Genomic DNA, 25,620 nt, shown 5'->3' with positions numbered 1-25,620 from the left:
ACCTAGCTTGTTGGGAACACAAATTTTCTTTTCACTAGCAAACACCGTTCCATACATATATATGCTGAGGTACTAGCTCCAACTCTGTTTTACAGTGAAAACTGCAGGAACATCAAACCGGAACTATTAAACAGACTGAGAAACCAGAGTAAAAGTTTCTCCTGCAACCCGTTCCCTTTGTGCTAGATGAACGAACGTCTCTACACATGCTCATTTCTGAGAGATAATTGTGTGTGAAAGTCGTCCTTCACCTAGCTTGTTGGGAACACAAAGTTTCTTTTCACTTGCAAACTCCACTCCATACATATATATGGGGAGGTACTAGCTCCAACTCTGTTTTACAGTGAAAACTGGAGGAACTTCAAACCGGCACTAGGAAACAGAATGAGAAACCAGAGTAAACGTTTATCCTGCAACCCTTTCCCTTTGTGCTAGATGAACGAACGTCTCTCCACATGCTCAGTTCTGAGAGGTAAGTGTGTGTGAAAGCCGTCCTTCAGCTAGCTTGTTGTGAACACAAAGTTTCTTTTCAGTTTCAAACTCCACTCCATGCATATATATGGGGAGGTACTAGCTCCAACTCGGATTTACAGTGAAAACTGCAGGATCTTCAAACCGGCACTAGGAAACAGACTGAGAAACCAGAGTAAAAGTTTCTCCTGCAACCCGTTCCCCTTGTGCTAGATGAACGAACGTCTGTCCACATGTAAGTTCTGAGAGATAAGTGTGTGTGAAAGCCGTCCTTCACCTAGCTTGTTGGGAACACAAAATTTCTTTTGACTTGCAAACACCACTCGATACATATATATGGGGATGTTGTAGCTCCAACTCGGTTTTACTGTGAAATCTGCAGGAACTTCAAACCGGCACTAGGAAACAGACTGAGAAATCAGAGTAAAAGTTTCTCCTGCAACCTGTTCCTTTGTGCTAGATGAACGAACGTTTCTCCACATGCTCAGTTCTGAGAGATAAGTGTGTGTGAAAGCCGTTCTTCACTAAGCTTGTTGGGAACACCAAGATTCTTTTCAGTTGCAAACTCCACTCCATATATATATATGGGCAGGTTCTAGCTCCAACACGGTTTTACTGTGAAAACTGCAGGAAATTCAAACCGGCACTAGGAAACAGACTGAGAAACCAGAGTAAAAGTTTCTCCTGCAACCTGTTCCCTTTGTGCTAGATGAACGAACGTCTCTACACATGCTCAGTTCTGAGAGATAATTGTGTGTGAAAGTCGTCCTTCACCTAGCTTGTTGGGAACACAAAGTTTCTTTTCACTTGCAAACTCCACTCCATACATATATATGTGGAGGTACTAGCTCCAACTCGGTTTTACAGTGCAAACTGCAGGAACTTCAAACCGGCACTAGGAAATAGACTGAGAAACCAGAGTAAAAGTTTCTCCTGCAACCCGTTCCTTTGTGCTAGATGAACGAAAGTCCTTCCACATTCTCAGTTCTGAGAGATAATTGTGTGTGAAAGCAGTCCTTCACCAAGCTTGTTGGGATCACAAAGTCTCTTTTCTGTTGCAAACTCCACTCCATACAAATATATGGGGAGGTACTGGCTCCAAACCTGTTTTACAGTAAAAAATGCAGGAACTTCAAACCGGCACTTGGAAACAAACTGAGAAACCAGAGTAAAAGTTTCTCCTGCAACCCGTTCCATTTGTGCTAGATGAAAGAACGTCTCTCAACATGCTCAGTTCTGAGAGATAAATGTGTGTGAAACCGTCCTTCACCTAGCTTGCTGGGAACACAAAGTTTCTTTTCAGTTGCCAACACCACTCCATACATATATATTTGGAGGTACTAGCTCCAACTAGGTTTTACAGTGAAAACTGCAGGAACTTCAAAACTGCACTAGGAAACAGATTGAGAAAACAGAGTAAAAGTTTCACCTGCAACCCGTTCCCTTTGTGCTAGATGAACGAACGTCTCTCCACATGCTCAGTTCTGAGAGATAAGTGTGTGTGAAAGCCGTCCTACACATAGCTTGTTCGGAACACAAAGTTTCTTTTCACTTGTTATCTCCACTCCATACATATATATGGGGAGCTAAAAGCTCCAAATCTGTTTTACAGTGAAAACTGCAGGAGCTTCAAACCGGCACTAGGAAACAGTCTAAGAAACCAGAGTAAAAGTTTCTCCTGCAAACTCTTCCATTTTTTGCAACATGAACGAACGTCTCTCCACATGCTCAGTTCTGAAGAGATATGTGTGTGTGAAAGCCTTCCTTCACCTAGCTTGTTGGGAACACAAAGTTTCTTTTCAGTTGCAAACTTCACTCCATACATATATATGGGGATGTTCTAGCTCCAACTCGGTTTTACAGTGAAACTTTAGGAACTTCAAACCGGCACTAGGAAACAGACTGAGAAACCAGAGTAAAAGTTTCTCCTGCAACCCGTTCCCTTTGTGATAGATGAATGAACGTCTCTCCACATGCTCATTTCTGAGAGATATGTGTGTGTGAAAGCCGTCCTTCACCTAGCTTGTATGGAACACTAAGATTCTTTTCAGTTGAAAACTCCACTCCTTACATATATATGGGGATGTAATAACTCCAACTCGTTTTTACAGTGAAAACTGCAGGAACGTCAAACCGGCACTAGGAAACTTTCTGAGAAACCAGAGTAAAAGTTTCTCCTGCAACCCGTTCCATTTGTGCTAGATGAACGAACGTCTCTCCACATGCTCAGTTCTGAGAAATATGTGTGTGTGAAAGCCGTCCTTCAACTAGCTTGTTGGGAACACAAAGTTTCTTTTCAGTTGCAAACGCGACTCCTTACATATATATGGGGAGGTACTAGCTCCAACTCGGTTTTACAGTGAAAACTGCAGGAACTTCAAACCGGCACTAGGAAACAGACTGAGAAACCAGAGTAAAAGTTTCTCCTGCAACCCGTTCCCTTTGTGCTAGATGAACGAACGTCTCTCCACATGCTCAGTTCTGAGAGATAAGTGTGTGTGAAAGCCTTCCTTCACCTAGCTTGTTGGGAACACAAAGTTTCTTTTCAGTTGCAAACTCCACTCCATACTTATTTATGGGGAGGTACTAGCTCCAGCTCCGTTTTACAGTGAAAACTGCAGGAACTTCAAACCTGCACTAGGAAACAGACTGAGAAACCAGAGTAAAAGTTCCTCCTGCAACCCGTTCATTTTGTGCTACATGAACGAACGTCTCTTCACATGCTTAGTTCTGAGAGATAAGTGTGTGTAAAGCCGTCCTTCAACTAGCTTGTTGGGAACACAAAGATTCTTTTCACTTGCAAACTACACTCCATAAATATATATGGGGAGGTACTAGGTCCAACTCGGTTTTACAGTGAAAACTGCAGGAACTTCAAACCGGCACTAGGAAACAGACTGAGAAACCAGAGTAAAAGTTTCTCCTGCAACCCGTTCCCTTTGTGCTAGATGAAAGAACGTCTCTCCACATGCTCATTTCTGAGGGATAAGTGTGTGTGAAAGCCGAACTTCACCTAGCTTGTTTGGAACACTAAGATTCTTTTCATTTGCAAACTCCACTCCTTAGATTTATATGGGGAGGTTCTAGCTCCAACTCGTTTTTACAGTGAAAACTGCAGGAACGTCAAACCGGCAATAGGAAACAGTCTGAGAAATCAGAGTAAAAGTTTCCCCTGCAAACCGTTCCCTTTGTGCTAAATGAACGAACGTCTCTCCACATACTCAGTTCTGAGAAATTAGTGTGTGTGAAAGCCGTCCTTCACCTAGCTTGTTGGGAACACAAAGTTTCTTTTCATTTGCAAACTCGACTCCTTACATATATATGGGGAGGTACTAGCTCCAACTCGGTTTTACAGTGAAAACTGCAGGAACTTCAAACCGGCACTAGGAAACAGACTGAGAAACCAGAGTAAAAGTTTCTCCTGCAACCCATTCCTTTTGTGCTAGATGAACGAACGTCTCTCCACATACTCAATTCTGAAATATAAGTGAGTGTGAAAGCCGTTCTTCACCTAGCTTGTTGGGAACACAAAGTTTCTTTTCACTTGCAAAATCCACTCCATACATATATATGGGGAGGTACTAGCTCCAACTCGGTTGTACAGTGAAAAGTGCAGGAACTTCAAACCGGCACTAGGAAACAGACTGAGAAACCAGAGTAAAAGTTTCTCCTGCAACCCATTCCCTTTGTGCTAGATGAACGAACATCTCTCCACATACTCAGTTCTGAAAGATAAGTGAGTGTGAAAGCCGTTCTTCACCTAGCTTGTTGGGAACACAAAGTTTCTTTTCACTTGCAAACTCCACTCCATACATATATATGGGGAGGTACTAGCTCCAACTCGGTTTTAGAGTGAAAACTGCAGGAACTTCAAACCTGCACTAGGAAACAGACTGAGAATCCAGAGTAAAAGTTTCTCCTGCAACCTGTTCCCTTTGTGCTAGATGAACGAACGTCTCTCAACATGCTCAGTTCTGAGAAATATGTGTGTGTGAAAACCGTCCTTCACCTAGCTTGTTGGGAACAAAAGTTTTTTTCAGTTGCAAACCCGACTCCTTACATATATATGGGGAAGTACTAGCTCCAACTCGGTTTTAGAGTGAAAACTGCAGGAACTTCAAACCGGCACTAGGAAACACACTGAGAAAACAGAGTAAAAGTTTCTCCTGCAACCCGTTCCCTTTGTGCTAGATGAACGAACGTCTCTTCACATGCTCAGTTCTGAGACATAAGTGTGTGTAAAGCCGTCCTTCAACTAGCATGTTGGGAACACAAAGATTCTTTTCAATTGCAAACACCACTCCATACATATATAAGGGAAGGTACTAATTCCAACTCCGTTTTACAGTGAAAACTGCAGGAACTTCAAACCGGCACTAGGAAACAGACTGAGAAACCAGAGTAATATTTCCTCCTGCAACCGTTTAATTTGTGCTAGATGAACGAAAGTCTCTCCACATGCTCAGTTCTGAATGTTAGGTGTGTGTGAAAGCCGTACTTCACCTAGCTTTTTGGGATCACAAAGTTCCTTTTCAGATGCAAACTCCACTCCATACATATATATGGGATGGTACTTTTTCCAAATCTGTTTTACAGTGAAAAATGCAGGGAATTCAAACCGGCACTAGGAAACAGACTGAGAAACCAGAGTAAAATTTCTCCTGCAACACGTTCCCTTTGTGCTAAATGAACGAACGTCTCTCCACATGCTCAGTTCAGAGGGTTACGTGTGTGTGAAAGCCGTACTTCACCTAGCTTTTTGGGATCACAAAGTTTCTTTTCAGATGCAAACTCCACTCCATACATATATATGGGGAGGTACTAGCTCCAACTCGGTTTACAGTTAAAAATGCAGGAACTTCAACCCGGCACTAGGAAACAGACTGATAAACCAGAGTAAAAGTTTCTCCAGCAACCCATTCCCTTTGTGCTAGATGAACGAAGGTCTGTCCACATGCTCAGTTCTGAGAGATAAGTGTGTGTGAAAGCCGTCCTTCACCTAGCTTGTTGGGAACACAAAGATGCTTTTCACTTGCAAACTCCACTCCATACATATATATGGGCTGGTACTTGCTCCAACTCTGTTTTACAGTGAAAAATGCAGGGAATTCAAACCGGCACTAGGAAACAGACTGAGAAACCAGAGTAAAATTTTCTCCTGCTACCCATTCCCTTTGTGCTAGATGAATGAACGTCTCTCCACATGCTCAGTTCTGAGAGATAATTGTGTGTGAAAGCCGACGTTCACCTAGCTTGTTTGGAACACTAAGATTCTTTTCAGTTGCAAACTCCACTCCTTAGATTTATATGGGGAGGTTCTAGCTCCAACTCGTTTATACAGTGAAAACTGCAGGAACGTCAAACCGGCAATAGGAAACAGTCTGAGAAACCAGAGAAAAAGTTTCTCCTGCAAACCGTTCCCTTTGTGCTAAATGAACGAACGTCTCTCCACATGCTCAGTTCTGAGAGATAAGTGAGTGTGAAAGCCGTTCTTCACCTAGCTTGTTGGGAACACAAAGTTTCTTTTCACTTGCAAACTCCACTCCATACATATATATGGTGTGGTACAAGCTCCAACTCGGTTTTACAGTGAAAACTGCAGGAACCTCGAACCGGCACTAGGAAACAGACTGAGAAACCAGAGTAAAAGTTTGTCCTGCAAACCGTTCCTTTTGTGCTACATGAACGAACGTCTCTCCACATGCTCATTTCTGAGAGATAAGTGTGTGTGAAAGCCGTCCTTCACGTAGCTTGTTGGGAACACAAAGTTTCTTTTCACTAGCAAACTCCACTCCATACATATATATGGGGAGGTACTAGCTCCAACTCGGTTTTACAGTGAAAAGTGCAGGAACTTCAAATCGGCACTTGGAAACAGACTGAGAAAACAGAGTAAAAGTTTCTCCTGCAACCCGTTCCCTTTGTGCTACATGAACGAACGTCTCTCCACATGCTCAGTTCTGAGAGATAAGTGTGTGTGAAAGCCGTCCTTCACGTAGCTTGTTGGGAACACAAAGTTTCTTTTCACTTGCAAACACCACTCCATAAATATATATGGGGAGGTACTAGCTCCAACTCGGTTTTACAGTGAAAACTGCAGGAACTTCAAACCGGCACTAGGAAACAGACTGAGAAACCAGAGTAAAAGTTTCTCCTGCAACCCGTTCCCTTTGTGCTAGATGAACGATCGTCTCTCCACATGCTCAGTTCTGAGAGATAATTGTGTATGAAAGCCGTCCTTCACCTAGCTTGTTGGGAACACAAAGTTTCTTTTCAGTTGCAAACTCCACTCCATACATATTTATCGGAGGTACAAGCTCCAACTCCTTTTTACAGTGAAAAATGCAGGAACTTCAAACCTGCACTAGGAAACAGACTGAGAAACCAGAGTAATAGTTTCTCCTGCGACCCATTCCCTTTGTGCTAGATGAATGAACGTCTCTCCACATGCTCAGTTCTGAGAGATAATTGTGTGTGAAAGCCGACCTTCACCTAGCTTGTTTGGAACACTAAGATTCTTTTCAGTTGCAAACTCCACTCCTTAGATTTATATGGGGAGGTTCTAGCTCCAACTCGTTTTTACAGTGAAAACTGCAGGAACGTCAAACCGGCAATAGGAAACAGTCTGAGAAACCAGAGAAAAAGTTTCCCCTGCAACCCGTTCCCTTTGTGCTAGATGAACGAACGTCTCTCCACATGCTCAGTTCTGAGAGATAAGTGAGTGTGAAAGCCGTTCTTCACCTAGCTTGTTGGGAACACAAAGTTTCTTTTCATTTGCAAACTCCACTCCATACATATATATGGTGTGGTACTAGCTCCAACTCGGTTTTACAGTGAAAACTGCAGGAACTTCGAACCGGCACTAGGAAACAGACTGAGAAACCAGAGTAAAAGTTTCTCCTGCAATCCGTTCCTTTTGTGCTACATGAACGAACGTCTCTCCACATGCTCAATTCTGAGAGATAAGTGAGTGTGAAAGCCGATCTTCACATAGCTTGTTGGGAACACAAAGTATCTTTTCACTTGCAAACTCCACTCCATACATATATATGGGTGGTACTAGCTCCAACTCTGTTTTACAGTTAAAAATGCAGGAACTTAAAACCGGCACTAGGAAACAGACTGAGAATCCAGACTAAAAGTTTCTCCTGCAAACCGTTCCCTTTGTGCTAGATGAACGAACGTCTCTCCACATGCTCAGTTCTGAAGAGATAAGTGTGTGTGAAAGCCGTCCTTCTCCTAGCTTGTTGGCAACACAAAGTTTCTTTTCACTTGCTAACTCCACTCCATACATATATATGGGGAGGGACTAGCTCCAACTCGGTTTTCAGTGAAAACTGCAGGAAATTCAAACCTGCATTAGGAAACAGACTGAGAAACCAGAGTAAAATTTCCTCCTGAAACCGTTTCCTTTTGTGCTACATGAACGAACGTCTCTCCACATGCTCAGTTCTGAGGGTTAGGTGTGTGAGAAAGCCGTACTTCACCTAGCTTTTTGGGATCACAAAGTTTCTTTTCATATGCAAACTCCACTCCATACATATATATGGGGAGGTACTAGCTCCAACTCGGTTTACAGTTAAAAATGCAGGAACTTCAAACCGGCACTAGGAAACAGACTGATAAACCAGAGAAAAGTTTCTCCAGCAACCCGTTCCCTTTGTGCTAGATGAACGAAGGTCTCTCCACATGCTCAGTTCTGAGAGATAAGTGTGTGTGAAAGCCGTCCTTCACCTAGCTTGTTGGGAACACAAAGTTTCTTTTCACATGCAAATTCCACTCCAAACACATATAAGGGGAGGTACTAGCTCCAACTCGGTTTTACAGTGAAAACTGCAGGAACTTCAAACCGGCACTTGGAAACAGACTGAGAAACAAGAGTAAAAGTTTCCCCTGCAACCCGTTCCCTTTGTGCTACATGAACGAACGTCTCTTCACATGCTCAGTTCTGAGAGGTAAGTGTGTGTGAAAGCCGTCCTTCACCTAGCTTGTTGGGAACACAAAGTTTCTTTTCAGTTGCAAACACCAATCCATACATATATATGGGCAGGTACTACCTCCAACTCGGGTTTGCAGTGAAAACTACAGGAACTTCAAACCGGCACTAGGAAACAGACTGAGAAACCAGAGTAATATTTCCTCCTGCAACCGTTTAATTTGTGCTAGATGAACGAAAGTCTCTCCACATGCTCAGTTCTGAATGTTAGGTGTGTGTGAAAGCCGTACTTCACCTAGCTTTTTGGGATCACAAAGTTCCTTTTCAGATGCAAACTCCACTCCATACATATATATGGGATGGTACTTTTTCCAAATCTGTTTTACAGTGAAAAATGCAGGGAATTCAAACCGGCACTAGGAAACAGACTGAGAAACCAGAGTAAAATTTCTCCTGCAACACGTTCCCTTTGTGCTAAATGAACGAACGTCTCTCCACATGCTCAGTTCAGAGGGTTACGTGTGTGTGAAAGCCGTACTTCACCTAGCTTTTTGGGATCACAAAGTTTCTTTTCAGATGCAAACTCCACTCCATACATATATATGGGGAGGTACTAGCTCCAACTCGGTTTACAGTTAAAAATGCAGGAACTTCAACCCGGCACTAGGAAACAGACTGATAAACCAGAGTAAAAGTTTCTCCAGCAACCCATTCCCTTTGTGCTAGATGAACGAAGGTCTGTCCACATGCTCAGTTCTGAGAGATAAGTGTGTGTGAAAGCCGTCCTTCACCTAGCTTGTTGGGAACACAAAGATGCTTTTCACTTGCAAACTCCACTCCATACATATATATGGGCTGGTACTTGCTCCAACTCTGTTTTACAGTGAAAAATGCAGGGAATTCAAACCGGCACTAGGAAACAGACTGAGAAACCAGAGTAAAATTTTCTCCTGCTACCCATTCCCTTTGTGCTAGATGAATGAACGTCTCTCCACATGCTCAGTTCTGAGAGATAATTGTGTGTGAAAGCCGACGTTCACCTAGCTTGTTTGGAACACTAAGATTCTTTTCAGTTGCAAACTCCACTCCTTAGATTTATATGGGGAGGTTCTAGCTCCAACTCGTTTATACAGTGAAAACTGCAGGAACGTCAAACCGGCAATAGGAAACAGTCTGAGAAACCAGAGAAAAAGTTTCTCCTGCAAACCGTTCCCTTTGTGCTAAATGAACGAACGTCTCTCCACATGCTCAGTTCTGAGAGATAAGTGAGTGTGAAAGCCGTTCTTCACCTAGCTTGTTGGGAACACAAAGTTTCTTTTCACTTGCAAACTCCACTCCATACATATATATGGTGTGGTACAAGCTCCAACTCGGTTTTACAGTGAAAACTGCAGGAACCTCGAACCGGCACTAGGAAACAGACTGAGAAACCAGAGTAAAAGTTTGTCCTGCAAACCGTTCCTTTTGTGCTACATGAACGAACGTCTCTCCACATGCTCATTTCTGAGAGATAAGTGTGTGTGAAAGCCGTCCTTCACGTAGCTTGTTGGGAACACAAAGTTTCTTTTCACTAGCAAACTCCACTCCATACATATATATGGGGAGGTACTAGCTCCAACTCGGTTTTACAGTGAAAAGTGCAGGAACTTCAAATCGGCACTTGGAAACAGACTGAGAAAACAGAGTAAAAGTTTCTCCTGCAACCCGTTCCCTTTGTGCTACATGAACGAACGTCTCTCCACATGCTCAGTTCTGAGAGATAAGTGTGTGTGAAAGCCGTCCTTCACGTAGCTTGTTGGGAACACAAAGTTTCTTTTCACTTGCAAACACCACTCCATAAATATATATGGGGAGGTACTAGCTCCAACTCGGTTTTACAGTGAAAACTGCAGGAACTTCAAACCGGCACTAGGAAACAGACTGAGAAACCAGAGTAAAAGTTTCTCCTGCAACCCGTTCCCTTTGTGCTAGATGAACGATCGTCTCTCCACATGCTCAGTTCTGAGAGATAATTGTGTATGAAAGCCGTCCTTCACCTAGCTTGTTGGGAACACAAAGTTTCTTTTCAGTTGCAAACTCCACTCCATACATATTTATCGGAGGTACAAGCTCCAACTCCTTTTTACAGTGAAAAATGCAGGAACTTCAAACCTGCACTAGGAAACAGACTGAGAAACCAGAGTAATAGTTTCTCCTGCGACCCATTCCCTTTGTGCTAGATGAATGAACGTCTCTCCACATGCTCAGTTCTGAGAGATAATTGTGTGTGAAAGCCGACCTTCACCTAGCTTGTTTGGAACACTAAGATTCTTTTCAGTTGCAAACTCCACTCCTTAGATTTATATGGGGAGGTTCTAGCTCCAACTCGTTTTTACAGTGAAAACTGCAGGAACGTCAAACCGGCAATAGGAAACAGTCTGAGAAACCAGAGAAAAAGTTTCCCCTGCAACCCGTTCCCTTTGTGCTAGATGAACGAACGTCTCTCCACATGCTCAGTTCTGAGAGATAAGTGAGTGTGAAAGCCGTTCTTCACCTAGCTTGTTGGGAACACAAAGTTTCTTTTCATTTGCAAACTCCACTCCATACATATATATGGTGTGGTACTAGCTCCAACTCGGTTTTACAGTGAAAACTGCAGGAACTTCGAACCGGCACTAGGAAACAGACTGAGAAACCAGAGTAAAAGTTTCTCCTGCAATCCGTTCCTTTTGTGCTACATGAACGAACGTCTCTCCACATGCTCAATTCTGAGAGATAAGTGAGTGTGAAAGCCGATCTTCACCTAGCTTGTTGGGAACACAAAGTATCTTTTCACTTGCAAACTCCACTCCATACATATATATGGGTGGTACTAGCTCCAACTCTGTTTTACAGTTAAAAATGCAGGAACTTAAAACCGGCACTAGGAAACAGACTGAGAATCCAGACTAAAAGTTTCTCCTGCAAACCGTTCCCTTTGTGCTAGATGAACGAACGTCTCTCCACATGCTCAGTTCTGAAGAGATAAGTGTGTGTGAAAGCCGTCCTTCTCCTAGCTTGTTGGCAACACAAAGTTTCTTTTCACTTGCTAACTCCACTCCATACATATATATGGGGAGGGACTAGCTCCAACTCGGTTTTCAGTGAAAACTGCAGGAAATTCAAACCTGCATTAGGAAACAGACTGAGAAACCAGAGTAAAATTTCCTCCTGAAACCGTTTCCTTTTGTGCTACATGAACGAACGTCTCTCCACATGCTCAGTTCTGAGGGTTAGGTGTGTGAGAAAGCCGTACTTCACCTAGCTTTTTGGGATCACAAAGTTTCTTTTCATATGCAAACTCCACTCCATACATATATATGGGGAGGTACTAGCTCCAACTCGGTTTACAGTTAAAAATGCAGGAACTTCAAACCGGCACTAGGAAACAGACTGATAAACCAGAGAAAAGTTTCTCCAGCAACCCGTTCCCTTTGTGCTAGATGAACGAAGGTCTCTCCACATGCTCAGTTCTGAGAGATAAGTGTGTGTGAAAGCCGTCCTTCACCTAGCTTGTTGGGAACACAAAGATTCTTTTCACTTGCAAACTCCACTCCATACATATATATTGGCTGGTACTTGCTCCAACTCTGTTTTACAGTGAAAAATGCAGGGAATTCAAACCGGCATTAGGAAACAGACTGATAAACTAGAGTAAAATTTCTCCTGCAACACGTTCCCTTTGTGCTAGATTAACGAACGTCTCTCCACATGCTCAGTTCTGAGAGATAATTGTGTGTGAAAGCCGACCTTCAACTAGCTTGTTGGGAACACAAAGTTTCTTTTCAGTTGCAAACTCCACTCCATACATATTTATGGGGAGGTACAAGCTCCAACACCTTTTTACAGTGAAAAATGCAGGAACTTCAAACCTGCACTTGGAAACAGTCTGAGAAACCAGAGTAAAAGTTTCTCCTGCAACCCGTTCCCTTTGTGCTAGATGAACGAACGTCTCTCCACATGCTCAGTTCTGAGGAATATGTGTGAGTGAAAGCCGTCCTTCACCTAGCTTGTTGGGAACACAAAGATTCTTTTCAGTTGCAAACCCGACTCCTTACATATATATGGGGAGGTACTAGCTCCAACTCTGTTTTATAGTGAAAACTGCAGGAACTTCAAACCGGCACTAGGAAACAGACTGAGAAACCAGAGTAAAAGTTTCTCCTGCAACCCGTTCCCTTTGTGCTAGATGAACGAACGTCTCTCCACATGCTCAGTTCTGAGAGATAATTGTGTGTGAAAGCCGTCCTTCACCTAGCTTGTTGGGAACACAAAGTTTCTTTTCAGTTGCAAACTCCACTCCATACATATTTATCGGAGGTACAAGCTCCAACTCCTTTTTACAGTGAAAAATGCAGGAACTTCAAACCTGCACTAGGAAACAGACTGAGAAACCAGAGTAATAGTTTCTCCTGCGACCCATTCCCTTTGTGCTAGATGAATGAACGTCTCTCCACATGCTCAGTTCTGAGAGATAATTGTGTGTGAAAGCCGACCATCACCTAGCTTGTTTGGAACACTAAGATTCTTTTCAGTTGCAAACTCCACTCCTTAGATTTATATGGGGAGGTACTAGCTCCAACTCGTTTTTACAGTGAAAACTGCAGGAACGTCAAACCGGCAATAGGAAACAGTCTGAGAAACCAGAGAAAAAGTTTCCCCTGCAACCCGTTCCCTTTGTGCTAGATGAACGAACGTCTCTCCACATGCTCAGTTCTGAGAGATAAGTGAGTGTGAAAGCCGTTCTTCACCTAGCTTGTTGGGAACACAAAGTTTCTTTTCATTTGCAAACTCCACTCCATACATATATATGGTGTGGTACTAGCTCCAACTAGGTTTTACAGTGAAAACTGCATGAACTTCGAACCGGCACTAGGAAACAGACTGAGAAACCAGAGTAAAAGTTTCTCCTGCAATCCGTTCCTTTTGTGCTACATGAACGAACGTCTCTCCACATGCTCAATTCTGAGAGATAAGTAAGTGTGAAAGCCGATCTTCACCTAGCTTGTTGGGAACACAAAGTATCTTTTCACTTGCAAACTCCACTCCATACATATATATGGGGAGGGACTAGCTCCAACTCGGTTTTCAGTGAAAACTGCAGGAAATTCAAACCTGCATTAGGAAACAGACTGAGAAACCAGAGTAAAATTTCCTCCTGCAACCGTTTCCTTTTGTGCTACATGAACGAACGTCTCTCCACATGCTCAGTTCTGAGGGTTAGGTGTGTGAGAAAGCCGTACTTCACCTAGCTTTTTGGGATCACAAAGTTTCTTTTCAGATGCAAACTCCACTCCATACATATATATGGGGAGGTACTAGCTCCAACTCGATTTACAGTTAAAAATGCAGGAACTTCAAACCGGCACTAGGAAACAGACTGATAAACCAGAGTAAAAGTTTCTCCAGCAACCCGTTCCCTTTGTGCTAGATGAACGAAGGTCTCTCCACATGCTCAGTTCTGAGAGATAAGTGTGTGTGAAAGCCGTTCTTCACCTAGCTTGTTGGGAACACAAAGATAATTTTCACTTGCAAAATCCACTCCATACATATATATTGGCTGGTACTTGCTCCAACTCTGTTTTACAGTGAAAAATGCAGGGAATTCAAACCGGCACTAGGAAACAGACTGATAAACCAGAGTAAAATTTCTCCTGCAACACTTTCCCTTTCTGCTAGATGAAAGAACGTCTCTCCACATGCTCAGTTCTGAGAGATAATTGTGTGTGAAAGCCGTCCTTCAACTAGCTTGTTGGGAACACAAAGTTTCTTTTCAGTTGCAAACTCCACTCCATACATATTTATGGGGAGGTACAAGCTCCAACTCCTTTTTACAGTGAAAAATGCAGGAACTTCAAACCTGCACTTGGAAACAGTCTGAGAAACCAGAGTAAAAGTTTCTCCTACAACCCGTTCCCTTTGTGCTAGATGAACGAACGTCTCTCCACATGCTCAGTTCTGAGGAATATGTGTGAGTGAAAGCCGTCCTTCACCTAGCTTGTTGGGAACACAAAGATTCTTTTCAGTTGCAAACCCGACTCCTTACATATATATGGGGAGGTACTAGCTCCAACTCGGTTTTATAGTGAAAACTGCAGGAACTTCAAACCGGCACTAGGAAACAGACTGAGAAACCAGAGTAAAAGTTTCTCCTGCAACCCGTTCCCTTTGTGCTAGATGAACGAACGTCTCTCCACATGCTCAGTTCTGAGAGATAATTGTGTGTGAAAGCCGTCCTTCACCTAGCTTGTTGGGAACACAAAGTTTCTTTTCAGTTGCAAACTCCACTCCATACATAATTATCGGAGGTACAAGCTCCAACTCCTTTTTACAGTGAAAAATGCAGGAACTTCAAACCTGCACTAGGAAACAGACTGAGAAACCAGAGTAATAGTTTCTCCTGCGACCCATTCCCTTTGTGCTAGATGAATGAACGTCTCTCCACATGCTCAGTTCTGAGAGATAATTGTGTGTGAAAGCCGACCTTCACCTAGCTTGTTTGGAACACTAAGATTCTTTTCAGTTGCAAACTCCACTCCTTAGATTTATATGGGGAGGTTCTAGCTCAAACTCGTTTTTACAGTGAAAACTGCAGGAACGTCAAACCGGCAATAGGAAACAGTCTGAGAAACCAGAGAAAAAGTTTCCCCTGCAACCCGTTCCCTTTGTGCTAGATGAACGAACGTCTCTCCACATGCTCAGTTCTGAGAGATAAGTGAGTGTGAAAGCCGTTCTTCACCTAGCTTGTTGGGAACACAAAGTTTCTTTTCAATTGCAAACTCCACTCCATACATATATATGGTGTGGTACTAGCTCCAACTCGGTTTTACAGTGAAAACTGCAGGAACTTCGAACCGGCACTAGGAAACAGACTGAGAAACCAGAGTAAAAGATTCTCCTGCAATCCGTTCCTTTTGTGCTACATGAACGAACGTCTCTCCACATGCTCAATTCTGAGAGATAAGTGAGTGTGAAAGCCGAACTTCAACTAGCTTGTTGGGAACACAAAGTATCTTTTCACTTGCAAACTCCACTCCATACATATATATGGGTGGTACTAGCTCCAACTCTGTTTTACAGTTAAAAATGCAGGAACTTAAAACCGGCACTAGGAAACAGACTGAGAAACCAGACTAAAAGTTTCTCCTGCAAACCGTTCCCTTTGTGCTAGATGAACGAACGTCTCTCCACATGCTCAGTTCTGAAGAGATAAGTGTGTGTGAAAGCCGTCCTTCTCCTAGCTTGTTGGCAACACAAAGTTTCTTTTCACTTGCTAACTCCACTCCATACATATATATGGGGAGGGACTAGCTCCAACTCGGTTTTCAGTGAAAACTGCAGAAAATTCAAACCTGCATTAGGAAACAGACTGAGAAACCAGAGTAAAATTTCCTCCTGCAACCGTTTCCTTTTGTGCTACATGAACGAACGTCTCTCCACATGCTCAGTTCTGAGGGTTAGGTGTGTGAGAAAGCCGTACTTCACCTAGCTTTTTGGGATCACAAAGTTTCTTTTCAGATGCAAACTCCACTCCATACATATATATGGGGAGGTACTAGCTCCAACTCGGTTTACAGTTAAAAATGCAGGAACTTCAAACCGGCACTAGGAAACAGACTGATAAACCAGAGTAAAAGTTTCTCCAGCAACCCGTTCCCTTTGTGCTAGATGAACGAAGGTCTCTCCACATGCTCAGTTCTGAGAGATAAGTGTGTGTGAAAGCCGTCCTTCACCTAGCTTGTTGGGAACACAAAGATTCTTTTCACTTGCAAACTCCACTCCATACATATATATTGGCTGGTACTTGCTCCAACTCTGTTTTACAGTGAAAAATGCAGGGAATTCAAACCGGCACTAGGAAACAGACTGATAAACCAGAGTAAAATTTCTCCTGCAACACGTTCCCTTTGTGCTAGATGAACGAACGTCTCTCCACATGCTCAGTTCTGAGAGATAATTGTGTGTGAAAGCCGTCCTTCAACTAGCTTGTTGGGGACACAAAGTTTCTTTTCAGTTGCAAACTCCACTCCATACATATTTATGGGGAGGTACAAGCTCCAACTCCTTTTTACAGTGAAAAATGCAGGAACTTCAAACCTGCACTTGGAAACAGTCTGAGAAACCAGAGTAAAAGTTTCTCCTGCGACCCATTCCCTTTGTGCTAGATGAATGAACGTCTCTCCACATGCTCAGTTCTGAGAGATAATTGTGTGTGAAAGCCGACCTTCAACTAGCTTGTTTGGAACACTAAGATTCTTTTCAGTTGCAAACTCCACTCCTTAGATTTATATGGGGAGGTTGTAGCTCCAACACGTTTTTACAGTGAAAACTGCAGGTACGTCAAACCGGCAATAGGAAACAGTCTGAGAAACCAGAGAAAAAGTTTCTCCTGCAACCCTTTCCCTTTGTGCTAGATGAACGAACGTCTCTCCACATGCTCAATTCTGAGAAATTAGTGTGTGTGAAAGCCGTCCTTCACCAAGCTTGTTGGGAACACAAAGTTTCTTTTCAGTTGCAAACTCGACTCCTTACATATATATGGGGAGGTACTAGCTCCAACTCGATTTTACAGTGAAAACTGCACGAACATCAAACCGGCACTAGGAAACAGACTGAGAAACCAGAGTAAAAGTTTCTCCTGCAACCCGTTCCCTTTGTGCTAGATGAACGAACGTCTCTCCACATGCTCAGTTCTGAGAGATAAGTGAGTGTGAAAGCCGTCCTTCACGTAGCTTGTTGGGAACACAAAGTTTCTTTTCACTTGCAAACTCCACTCCATACATATATATGGTGTGGTACGAGCTCCAACTCGGTTTTACAGTGAAAACTGCAGGAACTTCAAACCGGCACTAGGAAACAGACTGAGAAACCAGAGTAAAACTTTCTCCTGCAAACCGTTCCTTTTGTGCTACATGAACGAACGTCTCTCCACATGCTCAGTTCTGAGAGATAAGTGTGTGTGAAAGCCGTCCTTCACGTAGCTTGTTGGGAACACAAAGTTTCTTTTCACTAGCAAACTCCACTCCATACATATATATGGGGAGGTACTAGCTCCAACTCTGTTTTACAGTGAAAAGTGCAGGAACTTCAAATCGGCACTTGGAAACAGACTGAGAAACCAGAGTAAAAGTTTCTCCTGCAACCCGTTCCCTTTTTGCTAGATGAAGGAACGTCTCTCCACATGCTCAGTTCTGAGAGATAAGTGTGTGTGAAAGCCGTCCTTCACGTAGCTTGTTGGGAACACAAAGTTTCTTTACACTTGCAAACTCCACTCCATAAATATATATGGGGAGGTACTAGCTCCAACTCGTTTTTACAGTGAAAACTGCAGGAACTTCAAACCAGTGCTAGGAAACAGACTGAGAAACCAGAGTAAAAGTTTCTCCTGCAACCTGTTCTTTTGTGTTAGATGAACGAACGTCTCTCCACATGCTCAGTTCTGAGATATAAATGTGTGCGAAAGCCGTCCTTCACCTAGCTTGTTGGGAACACAAAGTTTCTTTTCAGTTGCAAACTCCAATCCATACATATTTATGGGGAGGTAATAGCTCCAGCTCCGTTTTAGAGTGAAAAATGCAGGAACTTCAAACCTGCACTAGGAAACAGACTGAGAAACCAGAGTAATAGTTTCTCCTGCATCCCGTTCCCTTTGTGCTAGATGAACGAAGGTCTCTCCACATGCTCAGTTCTGAGAGATATGTGTGTGTGAAAGCCGTCCTTCACCTAGCTTGTTGGGAACACAAAGATTCTTTTCACTTGCAAACTCCACTCCATACATATATATTGGCTGGTACTTGCTCCAAATCTGTTTTACAGTGAAAAATGCAGGAAATTCAAACCGGCACTAGGAAACAGACTGATAAACCAGAGTAAAATTTCTCCTGCAACACGTTCCCTTTGTGCTAGATGAACGAACGTCTCTCCACATGCTCAGTTCTGAGAGATAATTGTGTGTGAAAGCCGTCCTTCAACTAGCTTGTTGGGAACACAAAGTTTCTTTTCAGTTGCAAACTCCACTCCATACATTTTTATGGGGAGGTACAAGCTCCAAATCATTTTTACAGTGAAAAATGCAGGAACTTCAAACCTGCACTAGGAAACAGACTGAGAAACCAGAGTAAAAGTTTCTCCTGCGACCCATTCCCTTTGTGCTAGATGAATGAACGTCTCTCCACATGCTCAGTTCTGAGAGATATTTGTGTGTGAAATCCGACCTTCACCTAGCTTGTTTGGAACACTAAGATTCTTTTCAGTTGCAAACTCCACTCCTTAGATTTATATGGGGAGGTTCTAGCTCCAACACGTTTTTACAGTGAAAACTGCAGAACGTCAAACCGGCAATAGGAAACAGTCTGAGAAACCAGAGAAAAAGTTTCTCCTGCAACCATTTCCCTTTGTGCTAGATGAACGAACGTCTCTCCACATGCTCAGTTCTGAGAAATTAGTGTGTGTGAAAGCCGTCCTTCACCAAGCTTGTTGGGAACACAAAGTTTCTTTTCAGTTGCAAACTCGACTCCTTACATATATATGGGGAGGTACTAGCTCCAACTCGATTTTACAGTGAAAACTGCAGGAACTTCAAACCGGCACTAGGAAACAGACTGAGAAACCAGAGTAAAAGTTTCTCCTGCAACCCATTCCTTTGTGCTAGATGAACAAACGTCTCTCCACATGCTCAGTTCTGAGAGATAAGTGAGTGTGAAAGCCGTCCTTCACGTAGCTTGTTGGGAACACAAAGTTTCTTTTCACTTGCTAACTCCACTCCATACATATATATGGTGTGGTACTAGCTCCAACTCGGTTTTACAGTGAAAACTGCAGGAACTTCAAACCGGCACTAGGAAACAGACTGAGAAACCAGAGTAAAAGTTTCTCCTGCAAACCGTTCCTTTTGTGCTACATGAACGAACGTCTCTCCACATGCTCAGTTCTGAGAGATAAGTGTGTGTGAAAGCCGTCCTTCACGTAGCTTGTTGGGAACACAAAGTTTCTTTTCACTAGCAAACTCCACTCCATACATATATATGGGGAGGTACTAGCTCCAACTCGTTTTTACAGTGAAAACTGCAGGAACTTCAAACCAGTGCTAGGAAACAGACTGAGAAACCAGAGTAAAAGTTTCTCCTGCAACCTGTTCTTTTGTGCTAGATGAACGAACGTCTCTCCACATGCTCAGTTCTGAGATATAAATGTGTGCGAAAGCCGTCCTTCACCTAGCTTGTTGGGAACACAAAGTTTCTTTTCAGTTGCAAACTCCAATCCATACATATATATGGGGAGGTACTAGCTCCAACTCGGTTTTACAGTGAAAAGTGCAGGAACTTCAAATCGGCACTTGGAAACAGACTGATAAACCAGAGTAAAAGTTTCTCCTGCAACCCGTTCCCTTTGTGCTACATGAACGAACGTCTCTCCACATGCTCAGTTCTGAGAGATAAGTGTGTGTGAAAGCCGTCCTTCACGTAGCTTGTTGGGAACACAAAGTTTCTTTTCACTTGCAAACACCACTCCATAAATATATATGGGGAGGTACTAGCTCCAACTCGGTTTTACAGTGAAAACTGCAGGAACTTCAAACCGGCACTAGGAAACAGACTGAGAAACCAGAGTAAAAGTTTCTCCTGCAACCCGTTCCCTTTGTGCTAGATGAACGATCGTCTCTCCACATGCTCAGTTCTGAGAGATAATTGTGTGTGAAAGCCGTCCTTCACCTAGCTTGTTGGGAACACAAAGTTTCTTTTCAGTTGCAAACTCCACTCCATACATATTTATCGGAGGTACAAGCTCCAACTCCTTTTTACAGTGAAAAATGCAGGAACTTCAAACCTGCACTAGGAAACAGACTGAGAAACCAGAGTAATAGTTTCTCCTGCGACCCATTCCCTTTGTGCTAGATGAATGAACGTCTCTCCACATGCTCAATTCTGAGAGATAAGTGAGTGTGAAAGCCGATCTTCACCTAGCTTGTTGGGAACACAAAGTATCTTTTCACTTGCAAACTCCACTCCATACATATATATGGGTGGTACTAGCTCCAACTCTGTTTTAGAGTTAAAAATGCAGGAACTTAAAACCGGCACTAGGAAACAGACTGAGAAACCAGACTAAAAGTTTCTCCTGCAAACCGTTCCCTTTGTGCTAGATGAACGAACGTCTCTCCACATGCTCAGTTTTGAAGAGATAAGTGTGTGTGAAAGCCGTCCTTCTCCTAGCTTGTTGGCAACACAAAGTTTCTTTTCACTTGCTAACTCCACTCCATACATATATATGGGGAGGGACTAGCTCCAACTCGGTTTTCAGTGAAAACTGCAGGAAATTCAAACCTGCATTAGGAAACAGATTGAGAAACCAGAGTAAAATTTCTTCCTGCAACCGTTTCCTTTTGTGCTACATGAACGAACGTCTCTCCACATGCTCAGTTCTGAGGGTTAGGTGTGTGAGAAAGCCGTACTTCACCTAGCTTTTTGGGATCACAAAGTTTCTTTTCAGATGCAAACTCCACTCCATACATATTTATGGGGAGGTACAAGCTCCAACTCCTTTTACAGTGAAAAATGCAGGAACTTCAAAACTGCACTTGGAAACAGTCTGAGAAACCAGAGTAAAATTTCTCCTGCAACCCGTTCCCTTTGTGCTAGATGAACGAACGTCTCTCCACATGCTCAGTTCTGAGGAATATGTGTGAGTGAAAGCCGTCCTTCACCTAGCTTGTTGGGAACACAAAGATTCTTTTCAGTTGCAATCCCGACTCCTTACATATATATGGGGAGGTACTAGCTCCAACTCGGTTTTATAGTGAAAACTGCAGGAACTTCAAACCGGCACTAGGAAACAGACTGAGAAACCAGAGTAAAAGTTTCTCCTGCAACCCGTTCTCTTTGTGCTAGATGAACGAACGTCTCTCCACATGCTCAGTTCTGAGAGATAATTGTGTGTGAAAGCCGTCCTTCACCTAGCTTGTTGGGAACACAAAGTTTCTTTTCAGTTGCAAACTCCACTCCATACATATTTATCGGAGGTACAAGCTCCAACTCCTTTTTACAGTGAAAAATGCAGGAACTTCAAACCTGCACTATTAAACAGACTGAGAAACCAGAGTAATAGTTTCTCCTGCGACCCATTCCCTTTGTGCTAGATGAATGAACGTCTCTCCACATGCTCAGTTCTGAGAGATAATTGTGTGTGAAAGCCGACCTTCACCTAGCTTGTTTGGAACACTAAGATTCTTTTCAGTTGCAAACTCCACTCCTTAGATTTATATGGGGAGGTACTAGCTCCAACTCGTTTTTACAGTGAAAACTGCAGGAACGTCAAACCGGCAATAGGAAACAGTCTGAGAAACCAGAGAAAAAGTTTCCCCTGCAACCCGTTCCCTTTGTGCTAGATGAACGAACGTCTCTCCACATGCTCAGTTCTGAGAGATAAGTGAGTGTGAAAGCCGTTCTTCACCTAGCTTGTTGGGAACACAAAGTTTCTTTTCATTTGCAAACTCCACTCCATACATATATATGGTGTGGTACTAGCTCCAACTCGGTTTTACAGTGAAAACTGCAGGAACTTCGAACCGGCACTAGGAAACAGACTGAGAAACCAGAGTAAAAGTTTCTCCTGCAATCCGTTCCTTTTGTGCTACATGAACGAACGTCTCTCCACATGCTCAATTCTGAGAGATAAGTGAGTGTGAAAGCCGATCTTCACCTAGCTTGTTGGGAACACAAAGTATCTTTTCACTTGCAAACTCCACTCCATACATATATATGGGGAGGGACTAGCTCCAACTCGGTTTTCAGTGAAAACTGCAGGAAATTCAAACCTGCATTAGGAAACAGACTGAGAATCCAGAGTAAAATTTCCTCCTGCAACCGTTTCCTTTTGTGCTACATGAACGAACGTCTCTCCACATGCTCAGTTCTGAGGGTTAGGTGTGTGAGAAAGCCGTAATTCACCTAGCTTTTTGGGATCACAAAGTTTCTTTTCAGATGCAAACTCCACTCCATACATATATATGGGGATGTACTAGCTCCAACTCGGTTTACAGTTAAAAATGCAGGAACTTCAAACCGGCACTAGGAAACAGACTGATAAACCAGAGTAAAAGTTTCTCCAGCAACCCATTCCCTTTGTGCTAGATGAACGAAGGTCTCTCCACATGCTCAGTTCTGAGAGATAAGTGTGTGTGAAAGCCGTCCTTCACCTAGCTTGTTGGGAACTCAAAGATACTTTTCACTTGCAAACTCCACTCCATACATACATATTGGCTGGTACTTGCTCCAACTCTGTTTTACAGTGAAAAATGCAGGGAATTCAAACCGGCACTAGGAAACAGACTGATAAACCAGAGTAAAATTTCTCCTGCAACACTTTCCCTTTGTGCTAGATGAACGAACGTCTCTCCACATGCTCAGTTCTGAGAGATAATTGTGTGTGAAAGCCGTCCTTCAACTAGCTTGTTGGGAACACAAAGTTTCTTTTCAGTTGCAAACTCCAATCCATACATAATTATGGGGAGGTACAAGCTCCAACTCCTTTTTACAGTGAAAAATGCAGGAACTTCAAACCTGCACTTGGAAACAGTCTGAGAAACCAGAGTAAAAGTTTCTCCTGCAACCCGTTCCCTTTGTGCTAGATGAACGAACGTCTCTCCACATGCTCAGTTCTGAGGAATATGTGTGAGTGAAAGCCGTCCTTCACCTAGCTTGTTGGGAACACAAAGATTCTTTTCAGTTGCAAACCCGACTCCTTACATATATATGGGGAGGTACTAGCTCCAACTCGGTTTTATAGTGAAAACTGCAGGAACTTCAAACCGGCACTAGGAAACAGACTGAGAAACCAGAGTAAAAGTTACTCCTGCAACCCGTTCCCTTTGTGCTAGATGAACGAACGTCTCTCCACATGCTCAGTTCTGAGAGATAATTGTGTGTGAAAGCCGTCCTTCACCTAGCTTGTTGAGAACACAAAGTTTCTTTTCAGTTGCAAACTCCACTCCATACATATTTATCGGAGGTACAAGCTCCAACTCCTTTTTACAGTGATAAATGCAGGAACTTCAAACCTGCACTAGGAAACAGACTGAGAAACCAGAGTAATAGTTTCTCCTGCGACCCATTCCCTTTGTGCTAGATGAATGAACGTCTCTCCACATGCTCAGTTCTGAGAGATAATTGTGTGTGAAAGCCGACCTTCACCTAGCTTGTTTGGAACACTAAGATTCTTTTCAGTTGCAAACTCCACTCCTTAGATTTATATGGGGAGGTTCTAGCTCCAACTCGTTTTTACAGTGAAAACTGCAGGAACGTCAAACCGGCAATAGGAAACAGTCTGAGAAACCAGAGAAAAAGTTTCCCCTGCAACCCGTTCCCTTTGTGCTAGATGAACGAACGTCTCTCCACATGCTCAGTTCTGAGAGATAAGTGAGTGTGAAAGCCGTTCTTCACCTAGCTTGTTGGGAACACAAAGTTTCTTTTCATTTGCAAACTCCACTCCATACATATATATGGTGTGGTACTAGCTCCAACTCTGTTTTACAGTTAAAAATGCAGGAACTTAAAACCGGCACTAGGAAACAAACTGAGAAACCAGACTAAAAGTTTCTCCTGCAAACCGTTCCCTTTGTGCTAGATGAACGAACGTCTCTCCACATGCTCAGTTCTGAAGAGATAAGTGTGTGTGAAAGCCGTCCTTCTCCTAGCTTGTTGGAAACACAAAGTTTCTTTTCACTTGCTAACTCCACTCCATACATATATATGGGGAGGGACTAGCTCCAACTCGGTTTTCAGTGAAAACTGCAGGAAATTCACACCTGCATTAGGAAACAGACTGAGAAACCAGAGTAAAATTTCCTCCTGCAACCGTTTCCTTTTGTGCTACATGAACGAACGTCTCTCCACATGCTCAGTTCTGAGGGTTAGGTGTGTGAGAAAGCCGTACTTCACCTAGCTTTTTGGGATCACAAAGTTTCTTTTCAGATGCAAACTCCACTCCATACATATATATGGGGAGGTACTAGCTCCAACTCGGTTTACAGTTATAAATGCAGGAACTTCAAACCGGCACTAGGAAACAGACTGATAAACCAGAGTAAAAGTTTCTCCAGCAACCCGTTCCCTTTGTGCTAGATGAACGAAGGTCTCTACACATGCTCAGTTCTGAGAGATAAGTGTGTGTGAAAGCCGTCCTTCACCTAGCTTGTTGGGAACACAAAGATTCTTTTCACTTGCAAACTCCACTCCATACATATATATTGGCTGGTACTTGCTCCAACTCTGTTTTACAGTGAAAAATGCAGGGAATTCAAACCGGCACTAGGAAACAGACTGATAAACCAGAGTAAAATTTCTCCTGCAACACGTTCCCTTTGTGCTAGATGAACGAACGTCTCTCCACATGCTCAGTTCTGAGAGATAATTGTGTGTGAAAGCCGTCCTTCAACTAGCTTGTTGGGAACACAAAGTTTCTTTTCAGTTGCAAACTCCACTCCATACATATTTATGGGGAGGTACAAGCTCCAACTCCTTTTTACAGTGAAAAATGCAGGAACTTCAAACCTGCACTTGGAAACAGTCTGAGAAACCAGAGTAAAAGTTTCTCCTGCGACCCATTCCATTTGTGCTAGATGAATGAACGTCTCTCCACATGCTCAGTTCTGAGAGATAATTGTGTGTGAAAGCCGACCTTCAACTAGCTTGTTTGGAACACTAAGATTCTTTTCAGTTGCAAACTCCACTCCTTAGATTTATATGGGGAGGTTCTAGCTCCAACACGTTTTTACAGTGAAAACTGCAGGAACGTCAAACCGGCAATAGGAAACAGTCTGAGAAACCAGAGAAAAAGTTTCTCCTGCAACCCTTTCCCTTTGTGCTAGATGAACGAACGTCTCTCCACATGCTCAGTTCTGAGAAATTAGTGTGTGTGAAAGCCGTCCTTCACCAAGCTTGTTGGGAAAACAAAGTTTCTTTTCAGTTGCAAACTCGACTCCTTACATATATATGGGGAGGTACTAGCTCCAACTCGATTTTACAGTGAAAACTGCAGGAACATCAAACCGGCACTAGGAAACAGACTGAGAAACCAGAGTAAAAGTTTCTCCTGCAACCCGTTCCCTTTGTGCTAGATGAACGAACGTCTCTCCACATGCTCAGTTCTGAGAGATAAGTGAGTGTGAAAGCCGTCCTTCACGTAGCTTGTTGGGAACA

This window comes from Camelus dromedarius, chromosome 6, assembly GCF_036321535.1.
Source record: "Camelus dromedarius isolate mCamDro1 chromosome 6, mCamDro1.pat, whole genome shotgun sequence".
NCBI classification, from domain to species: Eukaryota; Metazoa; Chordata; class Mammalia; order Artiodactyla; family Camelidae; genus Camelus; species Camelus dromedarius.
Note: the sequence above shows the minus strand (reverse complement) of the source record.